Source organism: Dermacentor andersoni, chromosome 8, assembly GCF_023375885.2.
Source record: "Dermacentor andersoni chromosome 8, qqDerAnde1_hic_scaffold, whole genome shotgun sequence".
Taxonomy (NCBI): Eukaryota; Metazoa; Arthropoda; class Arachnida; order Ixodida; family Ixodidae; genus Dermacentor; species Dermacentor andersoni.
In genome coordinates this window covers 21,537,718-21,562,800 of record NC_092821.1, presented here as the reverse complement: position 1 = coordinate 21,562,800, position 25,083 = coordinate 21,537,718, and the positions used below count along the sequence as shown (strand labels likewise).

The window sequence follows — 25,083 nt, the reverse complement described above, 5'->3', positions numbered from 1 at the left end:
TGTAATACAAAGTAACATATGGTAAAACACTTCAGCCACACTTGGGCTGAGGCGAGTGGTGCTAAAAACTTTTCATTTGTGACAAATCATCAAACAGTGATATCCACTCTGGTGGATCAGTCTGAGCCCTGAAACATTCGCGAAGATAAACTACACTTTCGATGAAGTTTTCACGTGTGGATCTTGTATTTATGTCTGCATGTCGCACCTGCATTCGCGTTTTCCACAAACTGTGGAGGCCAAGAAGCATAATTAAATCGTAGGGCACTTCTTCACTTTCAACTGATAAGTACCGGATGCCGTAAGGACTTAAAGGGAGTTCCTTTTTAATCGTCCTCTGAAGGACATCCCAATAAAAAATTGGATCCCAACATTCTAGGAAAACATGTTCCACTGTCTCGGGCTTCCTGCATAACAAGCAGTTTGTTGTCCAAGGCACGAAAAAACCTTTATCATGCAGCCAGGTTTTAACAGGCAGCGTACCGGAATGCAGCTTAAAAAAAAAGGTTTTGACCACAGGTCTAACGGGCATGTTCTTAACTCTTTTTAAAATATCTTGCCCTGGGCCTCCAAAGTGTGGTGTCCGATAAATGGGTACCGGCAACATCACGTCGACCAACGCTTTGTACAGCTTTTTCTTATTGACATTAAATAGGTATTCAGGGCTGAAACGTACTTCCAGCATCTTGCACGAAAGAACAACCTCGCGCAAGTATCCTGTCACAGCACCACACATGTTATCACAGGAGACTACCCTTCCAGGGAGCAGTCTCTGTAGGCGCACTTGCATAACAGATCTTAGAAAGGGATCACTTTGATCACGCAAAAACATAAATCGCGAGACCACTTGACGCAAAAAAAGATGCGCCAGGCCAAGGCCTCCGCTTTTAACGGAAACAAACAGGTTAGTTCGGCTAGTTCTTTCCCAGGTGGACGCCCAAATAAAAACAGCAAAAACACGATGCATTTTTTGAATAGCTGTTCGGGTCGCACACAGCACATTCATGACATACCAGAGCTTCGAAATCAAAAAGACATTACAGATAGAGGCACGGGAAAACATTGATAGCTGTCTTCCTTGCCACGCGACCGCTTTCTCTTTCATTCTCGAAGTTTCTTCTTTCCAGTACGAGCTGGGATCCCGATAACAATCCAGAGGTACTCCTAGATACCGCGTTGGCAAGGTGGACCATCGAAGCCGAGAAAAACAACCCGGTGTTACGTCCCATTCGCCATGCCAAAAACCGGAACTTTTTCCCCAATTGATCTGACTTCCAGTCTCAGCGCAGAATTTTTCAATCACAATTGTCGCTTCACAGATGCTCTGTCTATCAGCGCAAAAAACCGCTATATCGTCAGCATACGCGAGTACTTTCACCTGTGATTACTGCAGTCTGTAACCTGAAATTCGGTCAGAGTTGATAATTGCCAGGCATAGCGGCTCTAAATACACTGCAAAAAGCAAGGGGGAAAGCGGGCATCCCTGTCTTACTGAAGAACGTACAGCAAGTCTGTCAGTGAGATCGCCATTAACTATAATGCGGGTCGTACAGTTCTTGTAGGCCATTTTTACGCCCTCTACTATAATGTCGCCTAGTTTGGAGTGTTGCAGGATGGAAAAAAGGATTTCGTGGGAGACGCGGTCAAAGGCTTTCGCCAAGTCGAGCTGCATCATTGCTATCTGACCGCCAACTGCATCGACACACTCTAATACGTTGCGTGCGACATGTATATTTGTAGCGATGCTACGGCCTTTAATTCCACACGTCTGGTGAGACCCTACCAATTTCGTGATCACAGACTGCAGTCTTTTTGCTAGAACCTTCATAAATACTTTGTAGTCGACGTTGGTGAGACTAATCGGTCGATATGACCCCACCAACAGTCGTTCTTCCGGATCATCAGTCTTGGGAATGAGAACGATGTGAGACGTGTTGAAAGACAATGGAACCTGTTTGCGTTCATAAGCCTCAGTTATCACATGGAGCATGCACTGTGCAACAGGAAGCTTAAAGGTTTTATAAAAGGCCGCACTTAGCCCATCTGGTCCAGGAGCTTTCCCAGATGGTAGGTCGTCTATTGCTTTTTCTATCTCCTGTAAAGTTATAGGGAGTTCAAGACGTTCCTTAATTTCATCATCTAGTCTTGGCACCAGCCTCAAGAAGTCTACATGGAAGCCTTCTATGGTCTCGAGCTTATTGCTAAGAAGATCTGTGAAATGTTCGGCTATAGCACACTGAATGTCTCTCGCATCTTCCGAAGTCCGGCCGTCAAATCGGATGCTCCTAATTTCTTTCTGGCAAGCGTATCTTTTCTCGTCTGATAGCGCTCGTTTTGTCGGCGTTTCGCCAGCCCACAATTTTTCAGACCTTGCACGTATGACGGCGGCCCTATGCCTGTCCGCGTCGATTCTTTCGAGCTATCATTTCACTTCCCGTATTTCTTTCGTGAAAGTTCCCGGCGCGCTATTTTCCATGCTCAGCATCCATTCAAGTTGCCCGTTCATTTCTTTTTCTTTTTCTTTCTCTTTATAGCGAGCCACGCTGCTCTTTTCTATTGCTTTCATTTTTACCCACTCTTTGAACCCCTCCCATTCAGTTGCAAAACTAGCTGGCTGCGCGTCTAGCAGTTTGTCTAGCTTGGTCTTTACTTGCATAATGAACCCTTCATCCTCCAAAAGCTTTGTGTTCAGTTTCCATAAGTGCCAGTTAAAGCGCGATTTCCTGTCCTTCATTCCTAAAGTCATGCTCACGAGGCAATGATCACTGAAAGGCACAGGTTTAACGTCATAACTTGAGCATAGCGGCATAAGATCGACAGATACATACATTCTGTCTAGTCTCGCATGGCTCTCCCGCTGAAAGTGCGTGTATTGTGGGTGGGTCCCAGTGGAAAACACATTGCCAACATCCTCGAGACCACACTCATGCACAAAAGTATTCAAAACTTCAGAGCTCTTGTCTCTCAGTGGCCTAAACTTCACTCTGTCAGCTGCGGCGCACGCACAGTTGAAGTCTCCTAGTACAAGCAAAAGCTTGTCGCCATTCAACCATGGCTCAAGTGATTCAAAGAAAATTTTACGCTCGCTTTCTACATTAGGAGCATATACACAAACAATTCGCCACCAAAAATTCGAAAATGTGAAATCAGCAATCAAAAGGCGACCACTTGGGCATGCAAATACAGACTCTACGTTCACTCTTAACGTCTTACGTATGAATACAAGGCACCCACCCGACGTCCCAACAGAATGACAAACGCACACATGAAAGTTTGCTTGAAAGGAAGACACCATGCGGTCAGTGTGCTCTTGGCTCTCTATTTTCGACTCTTGTAAAGCAATTATGTCAATATCGTTATCCAGAAGAAGGCGATTAAGCTGGTATTGTCGCCTTCTTGCTCCCAGACCTCTGACGTTCAAAGTCGCAACTCGAAGTGGAGCAATAAGATTAAAAGCCATGTCTTAGAAGAAGAAACGCCTCTATCCGCATGGTGCCTACCTTCATGGTTGACGTAGCCTTCCTCACGACTGCCAGGACCTCTTGACACCGGTCGACCAACACAACCGGCGCTGACACCGACCAGGACACTGTGTTACTACGGAGGCTGTTTCCCCGCCTTCCGCGGGTCGGCCGGAAGGTTCGGCCGCGGTTTTAAAGACGAGCGTCTCACTCCCCCTGCCTTCGGCGGAGGCTCATCGCCGCTACCGCCTGGCTGCAGCTTGACGTCCCCGCTTTCTTTATGCGGACGTTTTCCAGCAATGGTGCTCGCCGCTTCCTGGTTCGTCTCCATGGTATCAATGCCGGGGGTCTCCACGCTGCTTTCTTTAGCGTCCGCGGCTTTCGCCGCCTCCTTTGCCTTGTCATCGTCGTCCTGTTCAGGCTTATGCTGCGCCTGTACACTACCATCTGTTGCGCCGGAGGGCCCCGCCTTCTGCTTCACCAGAGTCGTGAACGATGGCTGAGTATGGCGCTGTGGATGTCTACCCACACGGGCTGCTTCCTCAGCATCCGTCTCGTCCATCAGCATCTCGGACGCGTCCTCGCTGGTTCCCGGGCCTGTAATGCTCGCGTAAGTGCGAGTACACTGGTCTTCTTCGTGCCCGAAGCGTCGGCAGATTCCGCAACGCGGGACTCGACATTCCTTGCGGATGTGGCCCGTACCGCGACACCGAAGGCACAGCGGGGGTCTGCCTGGTACCACGACAAGCGCCAACTCACCGCCAACGCTCAGCTGGTGTGGCAAGTCATCCAACTTCACGCCCGCTTTCAACTTGAGGGTGACAAGCCGGGTGGTTGATCCCTTCTCTGTCATACCTTGTACACGCCAGCGCTCCCGGGCTACTTCGGTAACTTTTCCATAGGGCGCAAAGGCGACACGCACGTCCTCATCAGGCACATTGTGTAGAAGCCAGTGGAGCTTCAGTCGAACGTCCTGGTTCGCCGGGTCAATCACCAGGCAGCGCCGGTTTTTTACACGCAGCTCCCCGATGCTCGAGATCTTCTTCACCGCGTCCGCGTCCTTGAAAGTGATAGCCCAGACACGGCTCATGCGATACGCCCCCAGGGCGATAACATCCGGAAGAAGCGAATGCGGTGCCAATGCGTCACGGAAATCTTCAATCCGGTACGGTCGCGCCGTGATATCAGCGTGCAAAAAAACTGTATTTAAAACATAACGACCTGTTGGCAGACCTGGCAGAACAACTTGGTAGGTGCCCTCCTGTTCCATCGTCCTGTTTCCGCGGCCAGAAAAGGCCGCTGAAGCCGCTCCAACGGAGCCCGTCATCATGCGTCCGTCACGCTCGGTGGCCGGAAGCAGGTTATTAGCACGACGCTCTAACCGACTGAGCTAGCAGGCCGAGTGAGAGCTATGGCGCGGCCAACCAAAAGACAAGGGCGAGACATTTTCCGCGCGTGTAGGCGGCGACGGCGAAGAGAGAGGGATGCGTACGTGGATCACGTAAGAAAATACAACGTAAAAAATAAGGAAGGCAGCCGTCGGGATATGCATAAAAAGAAACATTGTGGCCTGCGCAGGGATCGAACCTATGACCTTCGCGTTATTAGCATGACGCTCTAACCGACTGAGAGCTATGGCGCGGCCAACCAAAACACAAGGGCGAGACATTTTCCGTGCGTGTAGGCGGCGACGGCGAAGAGAGAGGGATGCGTACGTGGATCACGTAAGAAAATAAAATGTAACAAATAAGGAAGGTAGCGGTCGGGATGTGCATAAAAAGAAACATCGTGGCCTGCGCAGGGATCCTACCTACGACCTTCGCGTTATTAGCACGACGTTCTAACCGACTGAGCTAGCAGGGCGAGTGAGAGCTATGGCGCGGCCAACCAAACGACAAGGGCGAGTCATTTCCCGTGCGCGGAGGCGGCGACGGCGAAGAGAGAGGGATACGTACGTGGATCACGTAAGAAGATAAAATGTAAAGAAATAAGGAAGGTAGCCATCGGGATATGCATAAAAAGAAACATCGAGGCCTGCGCAGGGATCCAAGCTACGACCTTCGCGTTATTAGCACGACGCTCTAACCGACTGAGTTAGCAGGCCGAGTGAGAGCTATGGCGCGGCCAACGAAAAGACAAGGGCGAGTCATTTTCCGTGCGCGTAGGCGGCGACGGCGAAGAGAGAGGGATGCGTACGTGGATCACGTAAGAAAATAAAATGTAACAAATAAGGAAGGTAGCGGTCGGGATGTGCATAAAAAGAAACATTGTGGCCTGCGCAGGGATCAAACCTATGACCTTCGCGTTATTAGCATGACGCTCTAACAGACTGAGCTAGCAGGCCGAGTGAGAGCTATGGCGCGGCCAACCAAAACACAAGGGCGAGACATTTTCCGTGCGTGTAGGCGGCGACGGCGAAGAGAGAGGGATGCGTATGTGGATCACGTAAGAAAATAAAATGTAACAAATAAGGAAGGTAGCGGTCGGGATGTGCATAAAAAGAAACATCGTGGCCTGCGCAGGGATCCTACCTACGACCTTCGCGTTATTAGCACGACGTTCTAAGCGACTGAGCTAGCAGGCCGAGTGAGAGCTATGGCGAGGCCAACCAAAAGACAAGGGCGAGTCATTTCCCGTGCGCGGAGGCGGCGACGGCGAAGAGAGAGGGATACGTACGTGGATCACGTAAGAAGATAAAATGTAAAGAAATAAGGAAGCTAGCCATCGGGATATGCATAAAAAGAAACATCGAGGCCTGCGCAGGGATCCAAGCTACGACCTTCGCGTTATTAGCACGACGCTCTAACCGACTTAGTTAGCAGGCCGAGTGAGAGCTATGGCGCGGCCAACGAAAAGACAAGGGCGAGTCATTTTCCGTGCGCGTAGGCGGCGACGGCGAAGAGAGAGGGATGCGTACGTGGATCACGTAAGAAAATAAAATGTAACAAATAAGGAAGGTAGCGGTCGGGATGTGCATAAAAAAAAACATCGTGGCCTGCGCAGGGATCCTACCTACGACCTTCGCGTTATTAGCACGACGTTCTAACCGACTGAGCTAGCAGGCCGAGTGAGAGCTATGGCGCGGCCAACCAAAAGACAAGGGCGAGTCATTTTCTGTGCGCGTAGGCGGCGACGGCGAAGAGAGAGGGATGCGTACGTGGATCACTTAAGAAAATAAAATGTAAAAAAATAAGGAAGGTAGCCATCGGGATGTGCATAAAAAGAAACATCGTGGCCTGCGCAGGGATCCTACCTACGACCTTCGCGTTATTAGCACGACGCTCTAACCGACTGAGTTAGCAGGCCGAGTGAGAGCTATGGCGCGGCCAACCAAAAGACAAGGGCGAGTCATTTCCCGTGCGCGGAGGCGGCGACGGCGAAGAGAGAGGGATACGTACGTGGATCACGTAAGAAGATAAAATGTAAAAAAATAAGGAAGGTAGCCATCGGGATATGCATAAAAAGAAATATCGTGGCCTGCGCAGCGATCCAAGCTACGACCTTCGCGTTATTAGCACGACGCTCTAACCGACTTACTTAGCAGGCCGAGTGAGAGCTATGGCGCTTTTTTTTTTTTCTTTATTGCCAGTTCTCAACGCTTTGACATACTCGTACATCTTATGAGCAACATAACCAAAACAAACAAAATAAATAAAATATTCCACGCTTCATGTAGAAAATGAAACATTCTGTAATAAAGCGACCAGCACAACTTGGCTGACTTTGTCTATTAAAATTCTTTGAGGAATGCCAATGCTTCAATCCTCGGTAGCCACTCAGGTACAACAAATTCTCCTTTTTTTACTTCAATAAAGCGTGACATGTGTTCACGGAAATGCAGGCGCGCAGGCCGTGCGTCTGGGTCACAATAGAAGCCCTCGATTCGGGCTCGCCATATACAGTAGAGGCCTGTGAGCATGATGAGGTCAAATGGGACGCCGTCCTCATTATCTAATGGCAGAAATCTGATGCCGTACGGATCCAGCGGAAAATCTTTCATTATGGTTCTTTGGAGGACATCCCAAAAGAACACCCCCGCCCAACAATGCAGGAACACATGGTCTACTGTTTCTGGTTTTTTGCAAATCAGGCAGTTGGAACCCCATGGCATGTAAAAACCGCGTTCTTCCAAAAACGTTCTCACTGTCAGAGTGCCCGTGCGAAGCGTGAAGAAAAAAGATTTCACTCCTGGCTGCGCATCCATTCTTTTTACGCGTTTTAAGACATTGTTACCTTGACCTCCACTGTATATGGATCTGTACATAGGCACTGGAAAAATAACATCACACAGGTCACTGCACAATTTCTTTCTTTTTACACTGAACAGATAGTCATTCGAGAACCGTACTGACAAAAAGCGGACACTCGCTACTATCTCTTTAAAAAAACCGAATAGAGTACCAGGCATTATTTGACTGCTGATGACAAACTCTGGTAACGCATTACAAAGTCGCCCTTGACACACCGCTCTTAAGAACGGGTCGTTGACGTCACGAAAGAAAAAAAATCTATTTACAAGCTGTCGCACGAAAAGGTGTGCCAGACCCATGCCCCCATCTTTCACTCGCTGAAAAAGATTCGTACGGCTGCAGCGTTCCCAGCTAGACGCCCAAATAAAGACAGCAAAAACTCGATGGAACTTCTGCACATACACTCGCGAACAATACAACACTTGCATAATATACCATACTTTACTAACAAAAAATAAATTGCACACTGTCGCTCTGGCGAAAATTGAGAGATGAGCCCCTTTCCACCTCTCCGCCTTTTCTCGTGTTTCTTTCACGTTTTCTAACCATAAATCATCAGTTTTCTTATAATTTTCAAGTAGAACGCCGAGGTACTTTACTGGTGTTTCAACCCATTTCACGTTAGCAAATCTGTTGGGGGCTGACGGCCACTCGCCATGCCAGAACCCCAGGCACTTTTCCCAATTCACAAGGCTCCCCGTCACTTCCCCAAACCTTCTTACTACCGCAACAGCCTCCAGAAGACTCTCTTTTTCCGTACAACACACAGCTATATCATCAGCATACGCCAAGAGCTTTACCTCCGACGCATGTAATCGGAAACCATGAACCCGGTCATTTTCAATAATTGCTAGACCTAACGTTTCAATATAAATACAAAATAAGAGCGGACTCGCTGGGCACCCTTGACGCACACTCCGCTGGACCTCAACTGGGCCCCCCAATCTGTTGTTGACTATGAGGCGCGTTTTGCAGTTTCGATACGCTATGGATATACCGTCTGTGATGATAGAGCCTAAATTAACATGTTCAAGTATGGCAAACAAAATGGCATGAGGTACACAATCGAATGCCCTTTCTAGGTCAAGCTGAAGGATTGCGACAGCCGACCGATAGGCATCACAACACTCAAGTACACACCTCATAGAATGAATATTAGTAAAGATAGAGCGACCCTTAATACCACAGGTTTGATGGTATCCTACAATCTGCGTTATAACTGTCTGAAGTCTGCCAGCCAATATTTTCATAAATATTTTATAATCACAGTTAGTTAATGAAATTGGTCTTTATGAGGTCACAAGTCTTAGCTTATCCTTTTGCTCTGTTTTTGGAATGAGCACAGTACGTGCTTGGGAGAATGACAGAGGCAACGTTCCCAACTCAAATGCCTCATCAAAGACATCTTTCAACTCAGAGGAAAGGTCATGTTTGAATGCTTTGTAAAATGCCGCGCTCAGACCATCCGGCCCGGGCGACTTGCCAGGGTTAAGATCATCTATCGCCTTTTCTATTTCTGCTATTGATATCGGTGCTTCGAGAACTGCTTTTCTTTCTTCTGATAGCCGCGGCATGCGTTCTAAGAATGTTGTTTTAAAACCTTCCACATCTACTGATTTATGGGCAAACAGCCTTTCATAGAATCGAAAAAACGCTTGGCCTATGCCCTCTGTATCGGTTATCTCAACACCGTTTTCCTCTATCACGTCGATGTGCTTGCGGCGAGCATGGGCCTTTTCGATTCCCAGCGCTCGCTTTGTGGGCGTCTCCCCGGCAGCCCAAGCTTTGGCTCTGGCCCGCACGAGCGCTCCCCGATAGCGTTCTTCGTCCATCACTTCGAGTTTCTGTTTTATGCTACGGATGTCGTCTTTAAACTTGCCCGGCTCTCGACACTCAAGCTTAACGAGCCTTTCGAGCATCGTTCTTAAATTTCTTTCTTGGACATTTTCCTCATACTTAAGGCAGCTAGATCGCTCTATGGCTTTCATTTTGACATGTTGCTTTAATAAGTCCCATTGTGCGCCAACACTGGGCATCCGTTCTGTTTTCATGTCATCTATCGCCTCTTTCACAGCTGGAATAAAACATTCATCGCTCAGGAGCTTTACGTTTATTTTCCACAAATCCCATGAAAATGTGTTTTGTTTTTCCTTGCTTCCCATCAGACATTTGACTAGACAGTGGTCCGAGAACGACACGGGTTCTACATGATACTGGGTGCACAATGGTAATATCTCGATCGACGCATAAATACGGTCAAGGCGAGCGTGACTCAGTCCTTGAAAATGCGTAAACTGCACTTCTCTCGCTCCTTCAAGACATTCTGCTACATCATCTACATCATGTTCTGCAATTAACCGTGACAATAGCTGGCTGCTTCTATCTTTATACGCGTGCTCGTTGCTTCGGTCTCGAGTGTTCAAAACGCAGTTAAAATCTCCCAGCATAAGAACATGTTTGTCTTTACTCAGATACTGCGCAATGCCAAGAAAAAATCTGTGCCTCTCATCTGTACCGTTCGGCGCGTAAACACATATTACCCTCCAGTTAACCTCACTATAATGAAAATCAACAACGACCAATCTGCCACTTTGGCATGAATGAACATTATCTACAACAAGGCCCGCTAACTTTTTCAAAAATAGTAGGCATCCCGCTGACTTGCCCACCGCATGACTCAATGCCACATAATAACTAGACGTAAAGCGAAGCATCATGCTTCGGGTCTCCTCCTCCCCTTCAACTTTTGTTTCTTGCACGGCCAAAATGTCGAGGTCGTGGTGCGCCAACAATCTATACACTTGGTTCTGCTTTTTCTTTGCGGCCAGGCCTCGAACATTTAAAGTTGCCAAACTAAACGACAGATTGCGCGCCATGTTTTTTCAATCGAGGTTGTAGGACCCGAAGCATGACGCTTACCTCGCACGTATAGCGTACCGCTAGACGCCTTCGGATCCGCCCGGTTGCCCAGTGTCTTGGTGCTGCTTCGGCAGCTCGGGAGTGGCCTTCCTCTCCGTTTTGACATTTGGCCGTGGTTTAAGGCTGGGGCGTCTCCCCGTGGGCGGCTGCTGGTCGGCAGTTCCTTCAAGCGGCCGTTTGACTGCCGGGCTAATTCTGGGGTTGGAGGCCTGGCTGTTTAGCATACCCGTCTTAGTTGACTCAGCGTCGAAGCCTTCTGTTTGAATGCTTTCCATTGTGTCCTCGTCCGCGGGCGCAGGTGATGTTGCGGGACCGGTCACTGCTGCTGGCAGCTTGGCTGTAGCCTGCGTTGTCGACTGGCTTTGCTTGCCTTCCGGTGTCTTTTGGCTGGTCTGCTCCTTTTGGGCTTCCAGGTCTCCGCATCCTTTCGCTGCCTCCTCGGCTTCGGTCACATCCATCAGATGCTTCTCGGTGTACTAGTTCACACCTTGCCCAGTAGCTGTGGCGTAGGACCGCGTGCACTGACCGTCTTCGTGTCCATATCGCCGACATATCGTGCACCGGGGTACTTTGCAGTCTCGCCGGGCATGTCCAGAGCCCTGACAGCGAAGGCACTGCATTGGGCGACCCGGAGCAACCACTAGTGCAAGTTCTCCAGCGACCCGTACCTGGTGGGGTAGGTCCTCCAACTTCAACCCAGTTTTCAACTTCAACAGCACCGTCCGGGTGGTCGAGTTCTTGTCGTGGACTCCCGGAACGCGCCAACGCTCACGCTGCACGTCTACCACCTTTCCAAAAGCGGCAAGCGCTGTACGCACGTCATCATCAGCTACACCATGAATAAGCCAATGAAGGCGTAACTTCACTTACCGATCCTGTGGGTCCACTACGACGCAGCGACGCCCCTTTACTGTCATTTCCTTCAAGGCTAGTAGCTTCTTGGTAGCGTCTGCATTGGACATGGTAACCGCCCAGACGTGGTTAATCTGATAGGCACCGAGTGCAACAACTTCCGGCAGCATACCGGCCAGAGCAAGAACGTCCCTGAAATCTTAGACTCTGTAAGGCCGTGCTCGCACGTCGCCATGCAGAAATACCGTATTGGTGACGATGCGTCCTGTTGGCAGTTGTGGCAAAACAAAAGAGTAATCTTCTCCTTCTTGGTTCCTGTTACCGCGGCTAGCAAGGGCCGCAATCGCCGCTCCAACGGAGCTCATCATTCAGCGTCCGTCACGCTCGGTGGCCGGAAGTAGAATGTGAGAGCTATGGCGCGGCCAACGAAAAGACAAGGGCGAGTCATTTTCCGTGCGCGTAGGCGGCGACGGCGAAGAGAGAGGGATGCGTACGTGGATCACGTAAGAAAATAAAATGTAGCAAATAAGGAAGGTAGCGGTCGGGATATGCATAAAAAGAAACATCGTGGCCTGCGCAGGGATCCTACCTACGACCTTCGCGTTATTAGCACGGCGCTCTAACCGACTGAGCTAGCAGGCCGATTGAGAGCAATGGCGTGGCCAACCAAAAGACAAGGGCGAGACATTTCCCGCGCGCGTAGGCGGCGACGGCGAAGAGAGAGGGATGCGTACGTGGATCACGTAAGAAAATAAAATGTAAAAAATAAGGAAGGTAGCCGTCGGGATATGCATAAAAAGAAACACTGTGGCCTGCGCAGGGATCGAACCTATGACCTTCGCGTTATTAGCACGACGCTCTAACCGACTGAGCTAGCAGGCCGATTTTTTTTTTCTTTATTGCCGTTTTGGACGCATAACACAAAGTAACACGATAAAACACTTCAGCCACACTTGGGCTGACGCGAGTGGTGCTAAAATCTTTTCAATTGGACTAATTCATCAATTAGTGCTATCCACTCTGGTGGATCAGTCTGTGCCCTGAAACATTCTCGAAGATAAAGAACACTTTCGATGAAGTTTTCACGTGTGGTACTGGTATTTATGTCTGCATGTCGCACCTGCATTCGCGTTTTCCACAGACTGTGGAGGCCAAGGAGCATGATTAAGTCGTAGGGCACTTCTTCACTATCAACTGGTAAGTACCGGATGCCGTAAGGATTTAAAGGGAGTTCCTTTTTAATCGTCCTCTGAAGGACATCCCAGTAAAAAATGGGATCCCAACATTCTAGGAAGACATGTTCCACTGTCTCGGGCTTCCTGCATAACAAGCAGTTTGTTGTCCATGGCACGAATAGCCCTTTATCATGCAGCCAGGTTTTAACAGGCAGCGTACCGGAATGCAGTTTAAAAAAAAAGGTTTTGACAACTGGTCTAACGGGCATGTTCTTAATTCTTTTAAAGATATCTTGACCTGGGCCTCCAAAGTGTGGTGTCCGATAAATGGGTACCGGCAACATCACGTCAACCAGCGCTTTGTACAGCTTTTTCTTATTAATATTGCATAGGTACTCACGGCTGAAACGTACTTCCAACATCTTGTACGACAGAACAACCTCGCGCAAGTATCCTGTCACAGCACCACACATGTTATCACAGGAGACCAGCCTTCCAGGGAGCAGTGTCTGTAGGCGCACTTGCATAACAGTTCTTAGAAAGGGATCACTTTGATCACGCAAAAACATAAATCGCGAGACCACTTGACGCAAAAAAAGATGCGCCAGGCCAAGGCCTCCGCTTTTAACGGAAACAAACAGGTTAGTTCGGCTGGTTCTTTCCCAGGTGGACGCCCAAACAAAAACAGCAAAAACACGATGCATTTTTTGAATAGCTGTTCGGGTCGCACACAGCACATTCATGACATACCAGAGCTTCGAAATCAAAAAGACATTACAGATAGAGGCACGGGAAAACATTGATAGCTGTCTTCCTTGCCACGCGACCGCTTTCTCTTTCATTCTCGAAGTTTCTTCTTTCCAGTACGAGCTGCGATCCCGATAACAATCCAGAGGTACTCCTAGATACCGCGTTGGCAAGGTGGACCATCGAAGCCGAGAAAAACAACCCGGTGTTACGTCCCATTCGCCATGCCAAAACCCGGAACTTTTTCCCCAATTGATCTGACTTCCAGTCTGAGCGCAGAATTTTTCAATCACAGTTGTCGCTTCACAGATGCTCTGTCTATCAGCGCAAAAAACCGCTATATCGTCAGCATACGCGAGTACTTTCACGTGTGATGACTGCAGTCTGTAACCTGAAATTCGGTCAGAGTTGATAATTGCCAGGCATAGTGGCTCTAAATACACTGCGAAAAGCAAGGGGGAAAGCGGGCATCCCTGTCTTACTGAAGAACGTACAGCAAGTTTGTCAGTGAGATCGCCATTAACTATAATGCGGGTCGTACAGTTCTTGTAGGCCAGTTTTACGCCCTCTACTATAATGTCACCTAGTTTGGAGTGTTCCAGGATGGAAAAAAGGATTTCGTGGGAGACGCGGTCAAAGGCTTTCGCCAAGTCGAGCTGCATCATTGCTATCTGACCACCAACTGCATCGACACACTCTAATACGTTGCGTGCGACATGTATATTTGTAGCGATGCTACGGCCTTTATTTCCACACGTCTGATGAGACCCTACCAATTTCGTGATCACAGACTGCAGTCTTTTTGCTAGAACCTTCATAAATACTTTGTAGTCGACGTTGGTGAGACTAATCGGTCGATATGACCCTACCAACAGTCGTTCTTCCGTATCATCAGTCTTGGGAATTAGAACGATGTGGGACGTATTAAAAGACAATGGAACCTGTTTGCGCTCATAAGCCTCAGTTATCACATGGAGCATGCACTGTGCAACAGGAAGCTTAAAGGTTTTATAAAAGGCCGCACTTAGCCCATCTGGTCCAGGAGCTTTCCCAGATGGTAGGTCGTCTATTGCTTTTTCTATCTCCTGTAAAGTTATAGGCAGTTCAAGACGTTCCTTAATTTCATCATCTAGTCTTGGCACCAGCCTCAAGAAGTCTACATGGAAGCCTTCTATGGTCTCGAGCTTATTGCTAAGAAGTTCTTTGAAATGTTCGGCTATAGCACACTGAATGTCTCTCGCATCTTCCGAAGTCCGGCCGTCAAATCGGATGCTCCTAATTGCTTTCTGGCAAGCGTATCTTTTCTCATCTGATAGCGCTCGTTTTGTCGGCGTTTCGCCAGCCCACAATTTTTCAGACCTTGCGCGTATGACGGCGGCCCTATACCTGTCGGCGTCGATTCTTTCGAGCTGGCATTTCACTTCCCGTATTTCTTTCGTGAAAGTTCGCGGCGCGCTATTTTCCATGCTCAGCATCCATTCAAGTTGCCCGTTCATTTCTTTTTCTTTTTCTTTCTCTTTATAGCGAGCCACGCTGCTCTTTTCTATTGCTTTCATTTTTACCCACTCTTTGAACCCCTCCCATTCAGTTACAAAACTAGCTGGCTGCGCGTCTAGCAGTTTGTCTAGCTTGGTCTTTACTTGCATAATGACCCCTTCATCCTATAAAAGCTTTGTGTTCAATTTCCATAAGTGCCAGTTAAAGCGCAATTTCCTGCCCTTCATTCCTAAAGTCATGCTCACGAGGCAATGATCACTGAAAGACACAGGTTTAACGTCATAACTTGAGCATAGCGGCATAAGTTCGACCGATACATACATCCTGTCTAGTCTCGCATGGCTCTCCCGCTGAAAGTGCGTGTATTCTGGGCGGGTCCCAGTGGATAACACATTGCCAACATCCTCGAGACCATACTCATGCACAAAAGTATTCAAAACTTCAGAGCTCTTGTCTCTCAGTGGCCTAAACTTCACTCTGTCAGCTGCGGCGCACACACAGTTGAAGTCTCCCAGTAAAAGCAAAAACTTGTCGCCTTTGAACCATGGCTCAAGTGGTTCAAAGAAAATTTTACGCTCGCTTTCTACATTAGGAGCATATACACAAACAATTCGCCACAAAAAATTCGAAAATGTGAAATCAGCAATCAAAAGGCGACCACTTCGGCATGCAAATACAGACCCTACGTTCACTCTTAACGTATTACTTATGAATACAAGGCACCCACCCGACGTTCCAACAGAATGACAAACGCACACATGAAAGTTTGCTTGAAAGGAAGACACCATGCGGTCAGTGTGCTCTTGGCTCTCTATTTTCGACTCTTGTAAAGCAATTATGTCAATATCGTTATCCAGAAGAAGGCGATTAAGCTGGTATTGTCGCCTTCTTGCTCCCAAACCTCTGACGTTCAAGGTCGATACTCGAAGTGGAGCAATAAGATTAAAAGCCATGTCTTAGAAGAAGAAACGCCTCTATCCGCATGGTGCCTACCTTCATGGTTGACGTAGCCTTCCTCACGACTGCCGGGACCTCTTGACACCGGTCGACCAACACAACCGGCGCTGACACCGACCAGGACACTGTTACTACGGAGGCTGTTTCCCCGCCTTCCGCGTGTCGGCCGGAAGGTTCGGCCGCGGTTTTAAAGACGAGCGTCTCACTCCCCCTGCCTTCGGCGGAGGCTCATCGCCGCTACCGCCAGGCTGCAGCTTGACGTCTCCGCTTTCTTCATGCGGACGTTTTCCAGCAATGGTGCTCGCCGCTTCCTGGTTCGTCTCCATGGTATCAATGCCGGGGGTCTCCACGCTGCTTTCTTTAGCGTCCGCGGCTTTCGCCGCCTCCTTTGCCTTGTCATCGTCGTCCTGTTCAGGCTTATGCTGCGCCTGTACACTACCATCTGTTGCGCCGGAGGGCCCCGCCTTCTGCTTCACCAGAGTCGTGAACGATGGCTGAGTATGGCGCTGTGGTTGTCCACCCACACGGGCTGCTTCCTCAGCATCCGTCTCGTCCATCAGCATCTCGGACGAGTCCTCGCTGGTTCCCGGGCCTGTAATGCTCGCGTAAGTGCGAGTACACTGGTCTTCTTCGTGCCTGAAGCGTCAGCAGATTCCGCAACGCGGGACTCGACATTCCTTGCGGATGTGGCCCGTACCGCGACACCGAAGGCACAGCGGGGGTCTGCCTGGTACCACGACAAGCGCCAACTCGCCGCCAACGCTCAGCTGGTGTGGCAAGTCATCCAACTTCACGCCCGCTTTCAACTTGAGGGTGCCAAGCCGGGTGGTTGATCCCTTCTCTGTCATACCTTGCACACGCCAGCGCTCCCGGGCTACTTCGGTAACTTTTCCATAGGGCGCAAAGGCGACACGCACGTCCTCATCAGGCACATTGTGTAGAAGCCAGTGGAGCTTCAGTCGAACGTCCTGGTTCGCCGGGTCAATCACCAGGCAGCGCCGGTTTTTTACACGCAGCTCCCCGATGCTCGAGATCTTCTTCACCGCGTCCGCGTCCTTGAAAGTGATAGCCCAGACATGGCTCATGCGATACGCCCCCAGGGCGATAACATCCGGAAGAAGCGAATGCGGTGCCAATGCGTCACGGAAATCTTCAATCCGGTACGGTCTCGCCGTAATATCAGCGTGCAAAAAAACTGTATTTAAACATAAAGACCTGTTGGCAGACCTGGCAGAACAACTTGGTAGGTGCCCTCCTGTTCCATCGTCCTGTTTCCGCGGCCAGAAAAGGCCGCTGAAGCCGCTCCAACGGAGCCCGTCATCATGCGTCCGTCACGCTCGGTGGCCGGAAGCAGAACGAGCTAGCAGGCCGAGTGAGAGCTATGGCGCGGCCAACCAAAAGACAAGGGCGAGACATTTTCCGTGCGTGTAGGGGGCGACGGCGAAGAGAGAGAGGATGCGTACGGGGATCACGTAAGAAAATAAAATGTAAAAAATAAGGAAGGTAGCCGTCGGGATATGCATAAAAAGAAACATTGTGGCCTGCGCAGGGATCGAACCTACGACCTTCGCGTTATTAGCACGACGCTCTAACCGACTTAGTTAGCAGGCCGAGTGAGAGCTATGGCGCGGCCAACGAAAAGACAAGGGCGAGTCATTTTCCGTGCGCGTAGGCGGCGACGGCAAAGAGAGAGGGATGCGTACGTGGATCACGTAAGAAAATCAAATGTCAAAAATAAGGAAGGTAGCGGTCGGGATGTGCATAAAAAGAAACTTCGTGGCCTGCGCAGGGATCCTACCTACCACCTTCGCGTTATTAGCACGACGTTCTAACCGACTGAGCTAGCAGGCCGATTTTTTTTTTTTTTCTTTATTGCCGTTTTGGACGCATAACACAAAGTAGCATGATAAAACACTTCAGCCACACTTGGGCTGGCGCGAGTGGTGCTAAAATCTTTTCAATTGGACTAATTCAGCAAGTAGTGGTATCCACTCTGGTGGATCAGTCCGTGCCCTGAAACATTCTCGTAGATAAAGAACACTTTCGATGAAGTTTTCACGTGTGGTACTGGTATTTATGTCTGCATGTCGCACCTGCATTCGCGTTTTCCACAGACTGTGGAGGCCAAGGAGCATGATTAAGTCGTAGGGCACTTCTTCACTATCAACTGGTAAGTACCGGATGCCGTAAGGATTTAAAGGGAGTTCCTTTTTAATCGTCCTCTGAAGGACATCCCAGTAAAAAATGGGATCCCAACATTCTAGGAAGACATGTTCCACTGTCTCGGGCTTCCTGCATAACAAGCAGTTTGTTGTCCATGGCACGAATAGCCCTTTATCATGCAGCCAGGTTTTAACAGGCAGCGTACCGGAATGCAGTTTAAAAAAAAAGGTTTTGACAACTGGTCTAACGGGCATGTTCTTAATTCTTTTTAAAATATCTTGCCCTGGGCCTCCAAAGTGTGGTGTCCGATAAATGGGTACCGGCAACATCACGTCAACCAACGCTTTGTACAGCTTTTTCTTATTAATATTGCATAGGTACTCAGGGCTGAAACGTACTTCCAACATCTTGTACGACAGAACAACCTCGCGCAAGTATCCTGTCACGGCACCACACATGTTATCACAGGAGACCAGCCTTCCAGGGAGCAGTCTCTGTAGGCGTACTTGCATAACAGTTCTTAGAAAGGGATCACTTTGATCACGCAAAAACATAAATCGCGAGACCACTTGACGCAAAAAAAGATGCGCCAGGCCAAGGCCTCCGCTTTTAACGGAAACAAACAGGTTAGTTCGGCTGGTTCTTTCCCAGGTGGACGCCCAAACAAAAACAGCAAAAACACGATGCATTTTTTGAATAGCTGTTCGGGTCGCACACAGCACATTCATGACATACCAGAGCTTCGAAATCAAAAAGACATTACAGATAGAGGCACGGGAAAACATTGATAGCTGTCTTCCTTGCCACGCGACCGCTTTCTCTTTCGTTCTCGAAGTTTCTTCTTTCCAGTACGAGCTGCGATCCCGATAACAATCCAGAGGTACTCCTAGATACCGCGTTGGCAAGGTGGACCATCGAAGCCGAGAAAAACAACCCGGTGTTACGTCCCATTCGCCATGCCAAAAACCGGAACTTTTTCCCCAATTGATCTGACTTCCAGTCTGAGCGCAGAATTTTTCAATCACAATTGTCGCTTCACAGATGCTCTGTCTATCAGCGCAAAAAACCGCTATATCGTCAGCATACGCGAGTACTTTCACGTGTGATGACTGCAGTCTGTAACCTGAAATTCGGTCAGAGTTGATAATTGCCAGGCATAGCGGCTCTAAATACACTGCAAAAAGCAAGGGGGAAAGCGGGCATCCCTGTCTTACTGAAGAACGTACAGCAAGTCTGTCAGTGAGATCGCCATTAACTATAATGCGGGTCGTACAGTTCTTGTAGGCCATTTTTACGCCCTCTACTATAATGTCGCCTAGTTTGGAGTGTTGCAGGATGGAAAAAAGGATTTCGTGGGAGACGCGGTCAAAGGCTTTCGCCAAGTCGAGCTGCATCATTGCTATCTGACCGCCAACTGCATCGACACATTCTAATACGTTGCGTGCGACATGTATATTTGTAGCGATGCTACGGCCTTTAATTCCACACGTCTGATGAGACCCTACCAATTTCGTGATCACAGACTGCAGTCTTTTTGCTAGAACCTTCATAAATACTTTGTAGTCGACGTTGGTGAGACTAATCGGTCGATATGACCCCACCAACAGTCGTTCTTCCGGATCATCAGTCTTGGGAATTAGAACGATGTGGGACGTACTGAAAGACAATGGAACCTGTTTACGCTCATAAGCCTCAGTTATCACATGGAGCATGCACTGTGCAACAGGAAGCTTAAAGGTTTTATAAAAGGCCGCACTTAGCCCATCTGGTCCAGGAGCTTTCCCAGATGGTAGGTCGTCTATTGCTTTTTCTATCTCCTGTAAAGTTATAGGCAGTTCAAGACGTTCCTTAATTTCATCATCTAGTCTTGGCACCAGCCTCAAGAAGTCTACATGGAAGCCTTCTATGGTCTCGAGCTTATTGCTAAGAAGTTCTGTGAAATGTTCGGCTATAGCACACTGAATGTCTCTCGCATCTTCCGAAGTCCGGCCGTCAAATCGGATGCTCCTAATTTCTTTCTGGCAAGCGTATCTTTTCTCGTCTGATAGCGCTCCTTTTGTCGGCGTTTCGCCAGCCCACAATTTTTCAGACCTTGCGCGTATGACGGCGGCCCTATACCTGTCGGCGTCGATTCTTTCGAGCTGGCATTTCACTTCCCGTATTTCTTTCGTGAAAGTTCCCGGCGCGCTATTTTCCATGCTCAGCATCCATTCAAGTTGCCCGTTCATTTCTTTTTCTTTTTCTTTCTCTTTATAGCGAGCCACGCTGCTCTTTTCTATTGCTTTCATTTTTACCCACTCTTTGAACCCCTCCCATTCAGTTGCAAAACTAGCTGGCTGCGCGTCTAGCAGTTTGTCTAGCTTGGTCTTTACTTGCATAATGAACCCTTCATCCTCCAAAAGCTTTGTGTTCAATTTCCATAAGTGCCAGTTAAAGCGCAATTTCCTGCCCTTCATTCCTAAAGTCATGCTCACGAGGCAATGATCACTGAAAGGCACAGGTTTAACGTCATAACTTGAGCATAGCGGCATAAGATCGACAGATACATACATTCTGTCTAGTCTCGCATGGCTCTCCCGCTGAAAGTGCGTGTATTCTGGGTGGGTCCCAGTGGAAAACACATTGCCAACATCCTCGAGACCATACTCATGCACAAAAGTATTCAAAACTTCAGAGCTCTTGTCTCTCAGTGGCCTAAACTTCACTCTGTCAGCTGCGGCGCACACACAGTTGAAGTCTCCCAGTACAAGCAAAAACTTGTCGCCATTCAACCATGGCTCAAGTGATTCAAAGAAAATTTTACGCTCGCTTTCTACATTAGGAGCATATACACAAACAATTCGCCACCAAAAATTCGAAAATGTGAAATCAGCAATAAAAAGGCGACCACTTGGGCATGCAAATACAGACTGTACGTTCACTCTTAACGTCTTGCGTATGAGTACAAGGCACCCACCCGACGTCCCAACAGAATGACAAACGCACGCATGAAAGTTTGCTTGAAAGGAAGACACCATGCGGTCAGTGTGCTCTTGGCTCTCTATTTTCGACTCTTGTAAAGCAATTATGTCGATATCGTTATCCAGAAGAAGGCGATTAAGCTGGTATTGTCGCCTTCTTGCTCCCAGACCTCTGACGTTCAAAGTCGCAACTCGAAGTGGAGCAATAAGATTAAAAGCCATGTCTTAGAAGAAGAAACGCCTCTATCCGCATGGTGCCTACTTTCATGGTTGACGTAGCCTTCCTCACGACTGCCAGGACCTCTTGACACCGGTCGACCAACACAACCGGCGCTGACACCGACCAGGACACTGTGTTACTACGGAGGCTGTTTCCCCGCCTTCCGCGGGTCGGCAGGAAGGTTCGGCCGCGGTTTTAAAGACGAGCGTCTCACTCCCCCTGCCTTCGGCGGAGGCTCATCGCCGCTACCGCCTGGCTGCAGCTTGACGTCTCCGCTTTCTTCATGCGGACGTTTTCCAGCAATGGTGCTCGCCGCTTCCTGGTTCGTCTCCATGGTATCAATGCCGGGGGTCTCCACGCTGCTTTCTTTAGCGTCGGCGGCTTTCGCCGCCTCCTTTGCCTTGTCATCGTCGTCCTGTTCAGGCTTATGCTGCGCCTGTACACTACCATCTGTTGCGCCGGAGGGCCCCGCCTTCTGCTTCACCAGAGTCGTGAACGATGGCTGAGTATGGCGCTGTGGTTGTCCACCCACACGGGCTGCTTCCTCAGCATCCGTCTCGTCCATCAGCATCTCGGACGAGTCCTCGCTGGTTCCCGGGCCTGTAATGCTCGCGTAAGTGCGAGTACACTGGTCTTCTTCGTGCCCGAAACGTCGGCAGATTCCGCAACGCGGGACTCGACATTCCTTGCGGATGTGGCCCGTACCGCGACACCGAAGGCACAGCGGGGGTCTGCCTGGTACCACGACAAGCGCCAACTCACCGCCAACGCTCAGCTGGTGTGGCAAGTCATCCAACTTCACGCCCGCTTTCAACTTGAGGGTGACAAGCCGGGTGGTTGATCCCTTCTCTGTCATACCTTGCACACGCCAGCGCTCCCGGGCTACTTCGGTAACTTTTCCATAGGGCGCAAAGGCGACACGCACGTCCTCATCAGGCACATTGTGTAGAAGCCAGTGGAGCTTCAGTCGAACGTCCTGGTTCGCCGGGTCAATCACCAGACAGCGCCGGTTTTTTACACGCAGCTCCCCGATGCTCGAGATCTTCTTCACCGCGTCCGCGTCCTTGAAGGTGATAGCCCAGACATGGCTCATGCGATACGCCCCCAGGGCGATAACATCCGGAAGAAGCGAATGCGGTGCCAATGCGTCACGGAAATCTTCAATCCGGTACGGTCGCGCCGTGATATCAGCGTGCAAAAAAACTGTATTTAAAACATAACGACCTGTTGGCAGACCTGGCAGAACAACTTGGTAGGTGCCCTCCTGTTCCATCGTCCTGTTTCCGCGGCCAGAATAGGCCGCTGTAGCCGCTCCAACGGCTCCAACGGAGCCCGTCATCATGCGTCCGTCACGCTCGGTGGCCGGAAGCAGAATCCTGAGCTAGCAGGCCGAGTGAGAGCTATGGCGCGGCCAACCGAAAGACAAGGGCGAGTCATTTTCTGTGCGCGTAGGCGGCGACGGCGAAGAGAGAGGGATGCGTACGTGGATCACGTAAGAAAATAAAATGTAAAAAAATAAGGAAGGTAGCCATCGGGATGTGCATAAAAAGAAACATCGTGGCCTGCGCAGGGATCCAAGCTACGACCTTCGCGTTATTAGCACGACGCTCTAACCGACTTACTTAGCAGGCCGAGTGAGAGCTATGGCGCGGCCAACCAAAAGACAAGGGCGAGTCATTTTCCGTGCGCGTAGGCGGCGACGGCGAAGAGAGAGGGATGCGTACGTGGATCACGTAAGAAAATAAAATGTAAAAAAATAAGGAAGGTAGCCATCGGGATGTGCATAAAAAGAAACATCGTGGCCTGCGCAGAGATAGAAGCTACGACCTTCGCGTTATTAGCACGACGCTCTAACCGACTTACTTAGCAGGCCGAGTGAGAGCTATGGCGCGGCCAACCAAGAGACAAGGGCGAGACATTTTCCGTGCGCGTAGGCGGCGACGGCGAAGAGAGAGGGATGCGTACGTGGATCACGTAAGAAAATAAAACGTAAAAAATAAAGAAGGTAGCACTCGGGATATGCATAAAAAGAAACATCGTGGCCTGCGCAGGGATTCAAGCTACGACCTTCGCGTTATTAGCACGACGCTCTAACCGACTTAGTTAGCAGGCCGAGTGAGAGATATGGCGCGGCCAACGAAAAGACAAGGGCGAGTCATTGTCCGTGCGCGTAGGCGGCGACGGCGAAGAGAGAGGGATGCGTACGTGGATCACGTAAGAAAATAAAATGTAAAAAATCAGCAAGGTAGCCGTCGGGATATGCATAAAAAGAAACATCGTGGCACGCGCAGGGATCCCACCTACGACCTTCGCGTTATAGCACGACGCTCTAACCGACTGAGCTAGCAGGCCGAGTGAGAGCTATGGCGCGGCCAACCATAAGATAAGGGGGATTCATTTTCCGTGCGCGTAGGCGGCGACGGCGAAGAGAGAGGGATGCGTACGTGGAACACGTAAGAAAATAAAATGTAAAAAATAACGAAGGTAGCCGTCGGGATATGCATAAAAAGAAACATCGTGGCCTGCGCAGGGATCGAACCTACGACCTTCACGTTATTAGCACGACGCCCTAACCGACTGAGCAAGCAGGCCGAGTGAGTGCTATGGCGCGGCCAACGAAAAGACAAGGGTGAGTCATTTTCTTTGCCCGTAGGCGGCGACGGCGAAGAGAGAGGGATGCGTACGTGGATCATGTAAGAAAATCAAATGTCAAAAATAAGGAAGGTAGCCGTCGGGATATGCATAAAAAGAAAAATCGTGGCCTGCGCAGGGATCGAACCTACGACCTTCGCGTTATTAGCACGACGCTCTAACCGACTGAGCTAGCAGGCCTTTTTTTTGTATTACCGGTTTTGCAACAACAATACACTTACAACACATGAAAAGTCAAGACGGGGTTACAATATAATTTGTCAACACATTGAGCGAAAAGCCATCAGTCGTCTTCTGACTGACGTTGTCACTTAAAATTCCTTTAGTGTGACTAAGGTTTCTACCCTGGCCACCCAGGGAGAAAGACATTCTTTTGTTTTTTTCCACTTCTACTAACCGAGCAATGCTCTCTCTTAAAGTACAGCCTTGCTGGTCTTGCATCCGGTTCACAGTAGAAGCCAGTCATTCTTGATCGCCATATACTGTGCAGGCCTGTCAGCATGATTAGATCGAAAGGTACACCTTCTTCGTTGTCTATCGCAAGGTACCTAATTCCATGCGTGTCTAGTGGGAATTCTTTTTTGATTGTCCTCTGCAACACATCCCAGAAGAACACCGCTTCCCAACAGTGAAGGAAAACGTGGTCGATCGTTTCCGGCTTTTTGCAAATAATGCAGTGAGACCCCCATGGCATATAAAACCCACGCTCCTCCAAGAATGTTCTTACCGGGAGAGTTCTGGTATGCAGTTTGAAAAAGAAAGTTTTTGCACTTGGTGCTACTTGCATTCTTTTAACCCGTTTGAGTACGTTCTGACCCAGGCCTGCACTGTATATCACTCTGTACAACGGGATTGGCAACACTATATCACATAAGTCTTTATACAGTTTCCTCTTTTTAACAGAATATAAATAATCATTAGAAAAACGCACACTCAAAAATCGCACACTCGCTACTACTTCCCGAAAATAACCTTGTGCCGTCCCCGTCAAGACTTGCGTGCTAATAACATATTCAGGTAGCAGTCGCCCTAATCTGGCCTGGCACACCGTTTGCAGAAATGGGTCGCTGACCTCGCGAAAAAAGAAAAATCTATTAACTAATTGTTTGACAAAAAAGTGTGCCAGTCCAAGTCCCCCACACTTCACACTCCTGAACAAATTTGTGCGACTGCACCTTTCCCACGTCGATCCCCACACAAAGCTCGCAAAATCCCTATGAAGCTTCTGCA

General features: G+C 49.2%; 9 non-coding genes across 9 annotated transcripts; all 9 read right to left on the bottom strand.

Moving 5' to 3' along the window:
* Positions 1–5,491: 5,491 nt before the first annotated feature.
* Positions 5,492–5,565, bottom strand: TRNAI-AAU (transfer RNA isoleucine (anticodon AAU)). Its single transcript has one exon. It is a non-coding gene; the product is annotated as a tRNA-Ile (tRNA).
* A 166-nt stretch (positions 5,566–5,731) lies between these two features.
* On the bottom strand, positions 5,732–5,805 carry TRNAI-AAU (transfer RNA isoleucine (anticodon AAU)). Its single transcript has one exon. It is a non-coding gene; the product is annotated as a tRNA-Ile (tRNA).
* A 647-nt stretch (positions 5,806–6,452) lies between these two features.
* On the bottom strand, positions 6,453–6,526 carry TRNAI-AAU (transfer RNA isoleucine (anticodon AAU)). Its single transcript has one exon. It is a non-coding gene; the product is annotated as a tRNA-Ile (tRNA).
* Positions 6,527–6,693: 167 nt separating this feature from the next.
* TRNAI-AAU (transfer RNA isoleucine (anticodon AAU)) lies at positions 6,694–6,767 on the bottom strand. Its single transcript has one exon. It is a non-coding gene; the product is annotated as a tRNA-Ile (tRNA).
* Positions 6,768–12,050: 5,283 nt separating this feature from the next.
* TRNAI-AAU (transfer RNA isoleucine (anticodon AAU)) lies at positions 12,051–12,124 on the bottom strand. The gene has a single exon. It is a non-coding gene; the product is annotated as a tRNA-Ile (tRNA).
* Positions 12,125–12,290: 166 nt separating this feature from the next.
* TRNAI-AAU (transfer RNA isoleucine (anticodon AAU)) lies at positions 12,291–12,364 on the bottom strand. Its single transcript has one exon. It is a non-coding gene; the product is annotated as a tRNA-Ile (tRNA).
* Positions 12,365–17,395: 5,031 nt separating this feature from the next.
* TRNAI-AAU (transfer RNA isoleucine (anticodon AAU)) lies at positions 17,396–17,469 on the bottom strand. The gene has a single exon. It is a non-coding gene; the product is annotated as a tRNA-Ile (tRNA).
* A 6,250-nt stretch (positions 17,470–23,719) lies between these two features.
* On the bottom strand, positions 23,720–23,793 carry TRNAI-AAU (transfer RNA isoleucine (anticodon AAU)). Its single transcript has one exon. It is a non-coding gene; the product is annotated as a tRNA-Ile (tRNA).
* Positions 23,794–23,959: 166 nt separating this feature from the next.
* TRNAI-AAU (transfer RNA isoleucine (anticodon AAU)) lies at positions 23,960–24,033 on the bottom strand. The gene has a single exon. It is a non-coding gene; the product is annotated as a tRNA-Ile (tRNA).
* Positions 24,034–25,083: the final 1,050 nt, after the last annotated feature.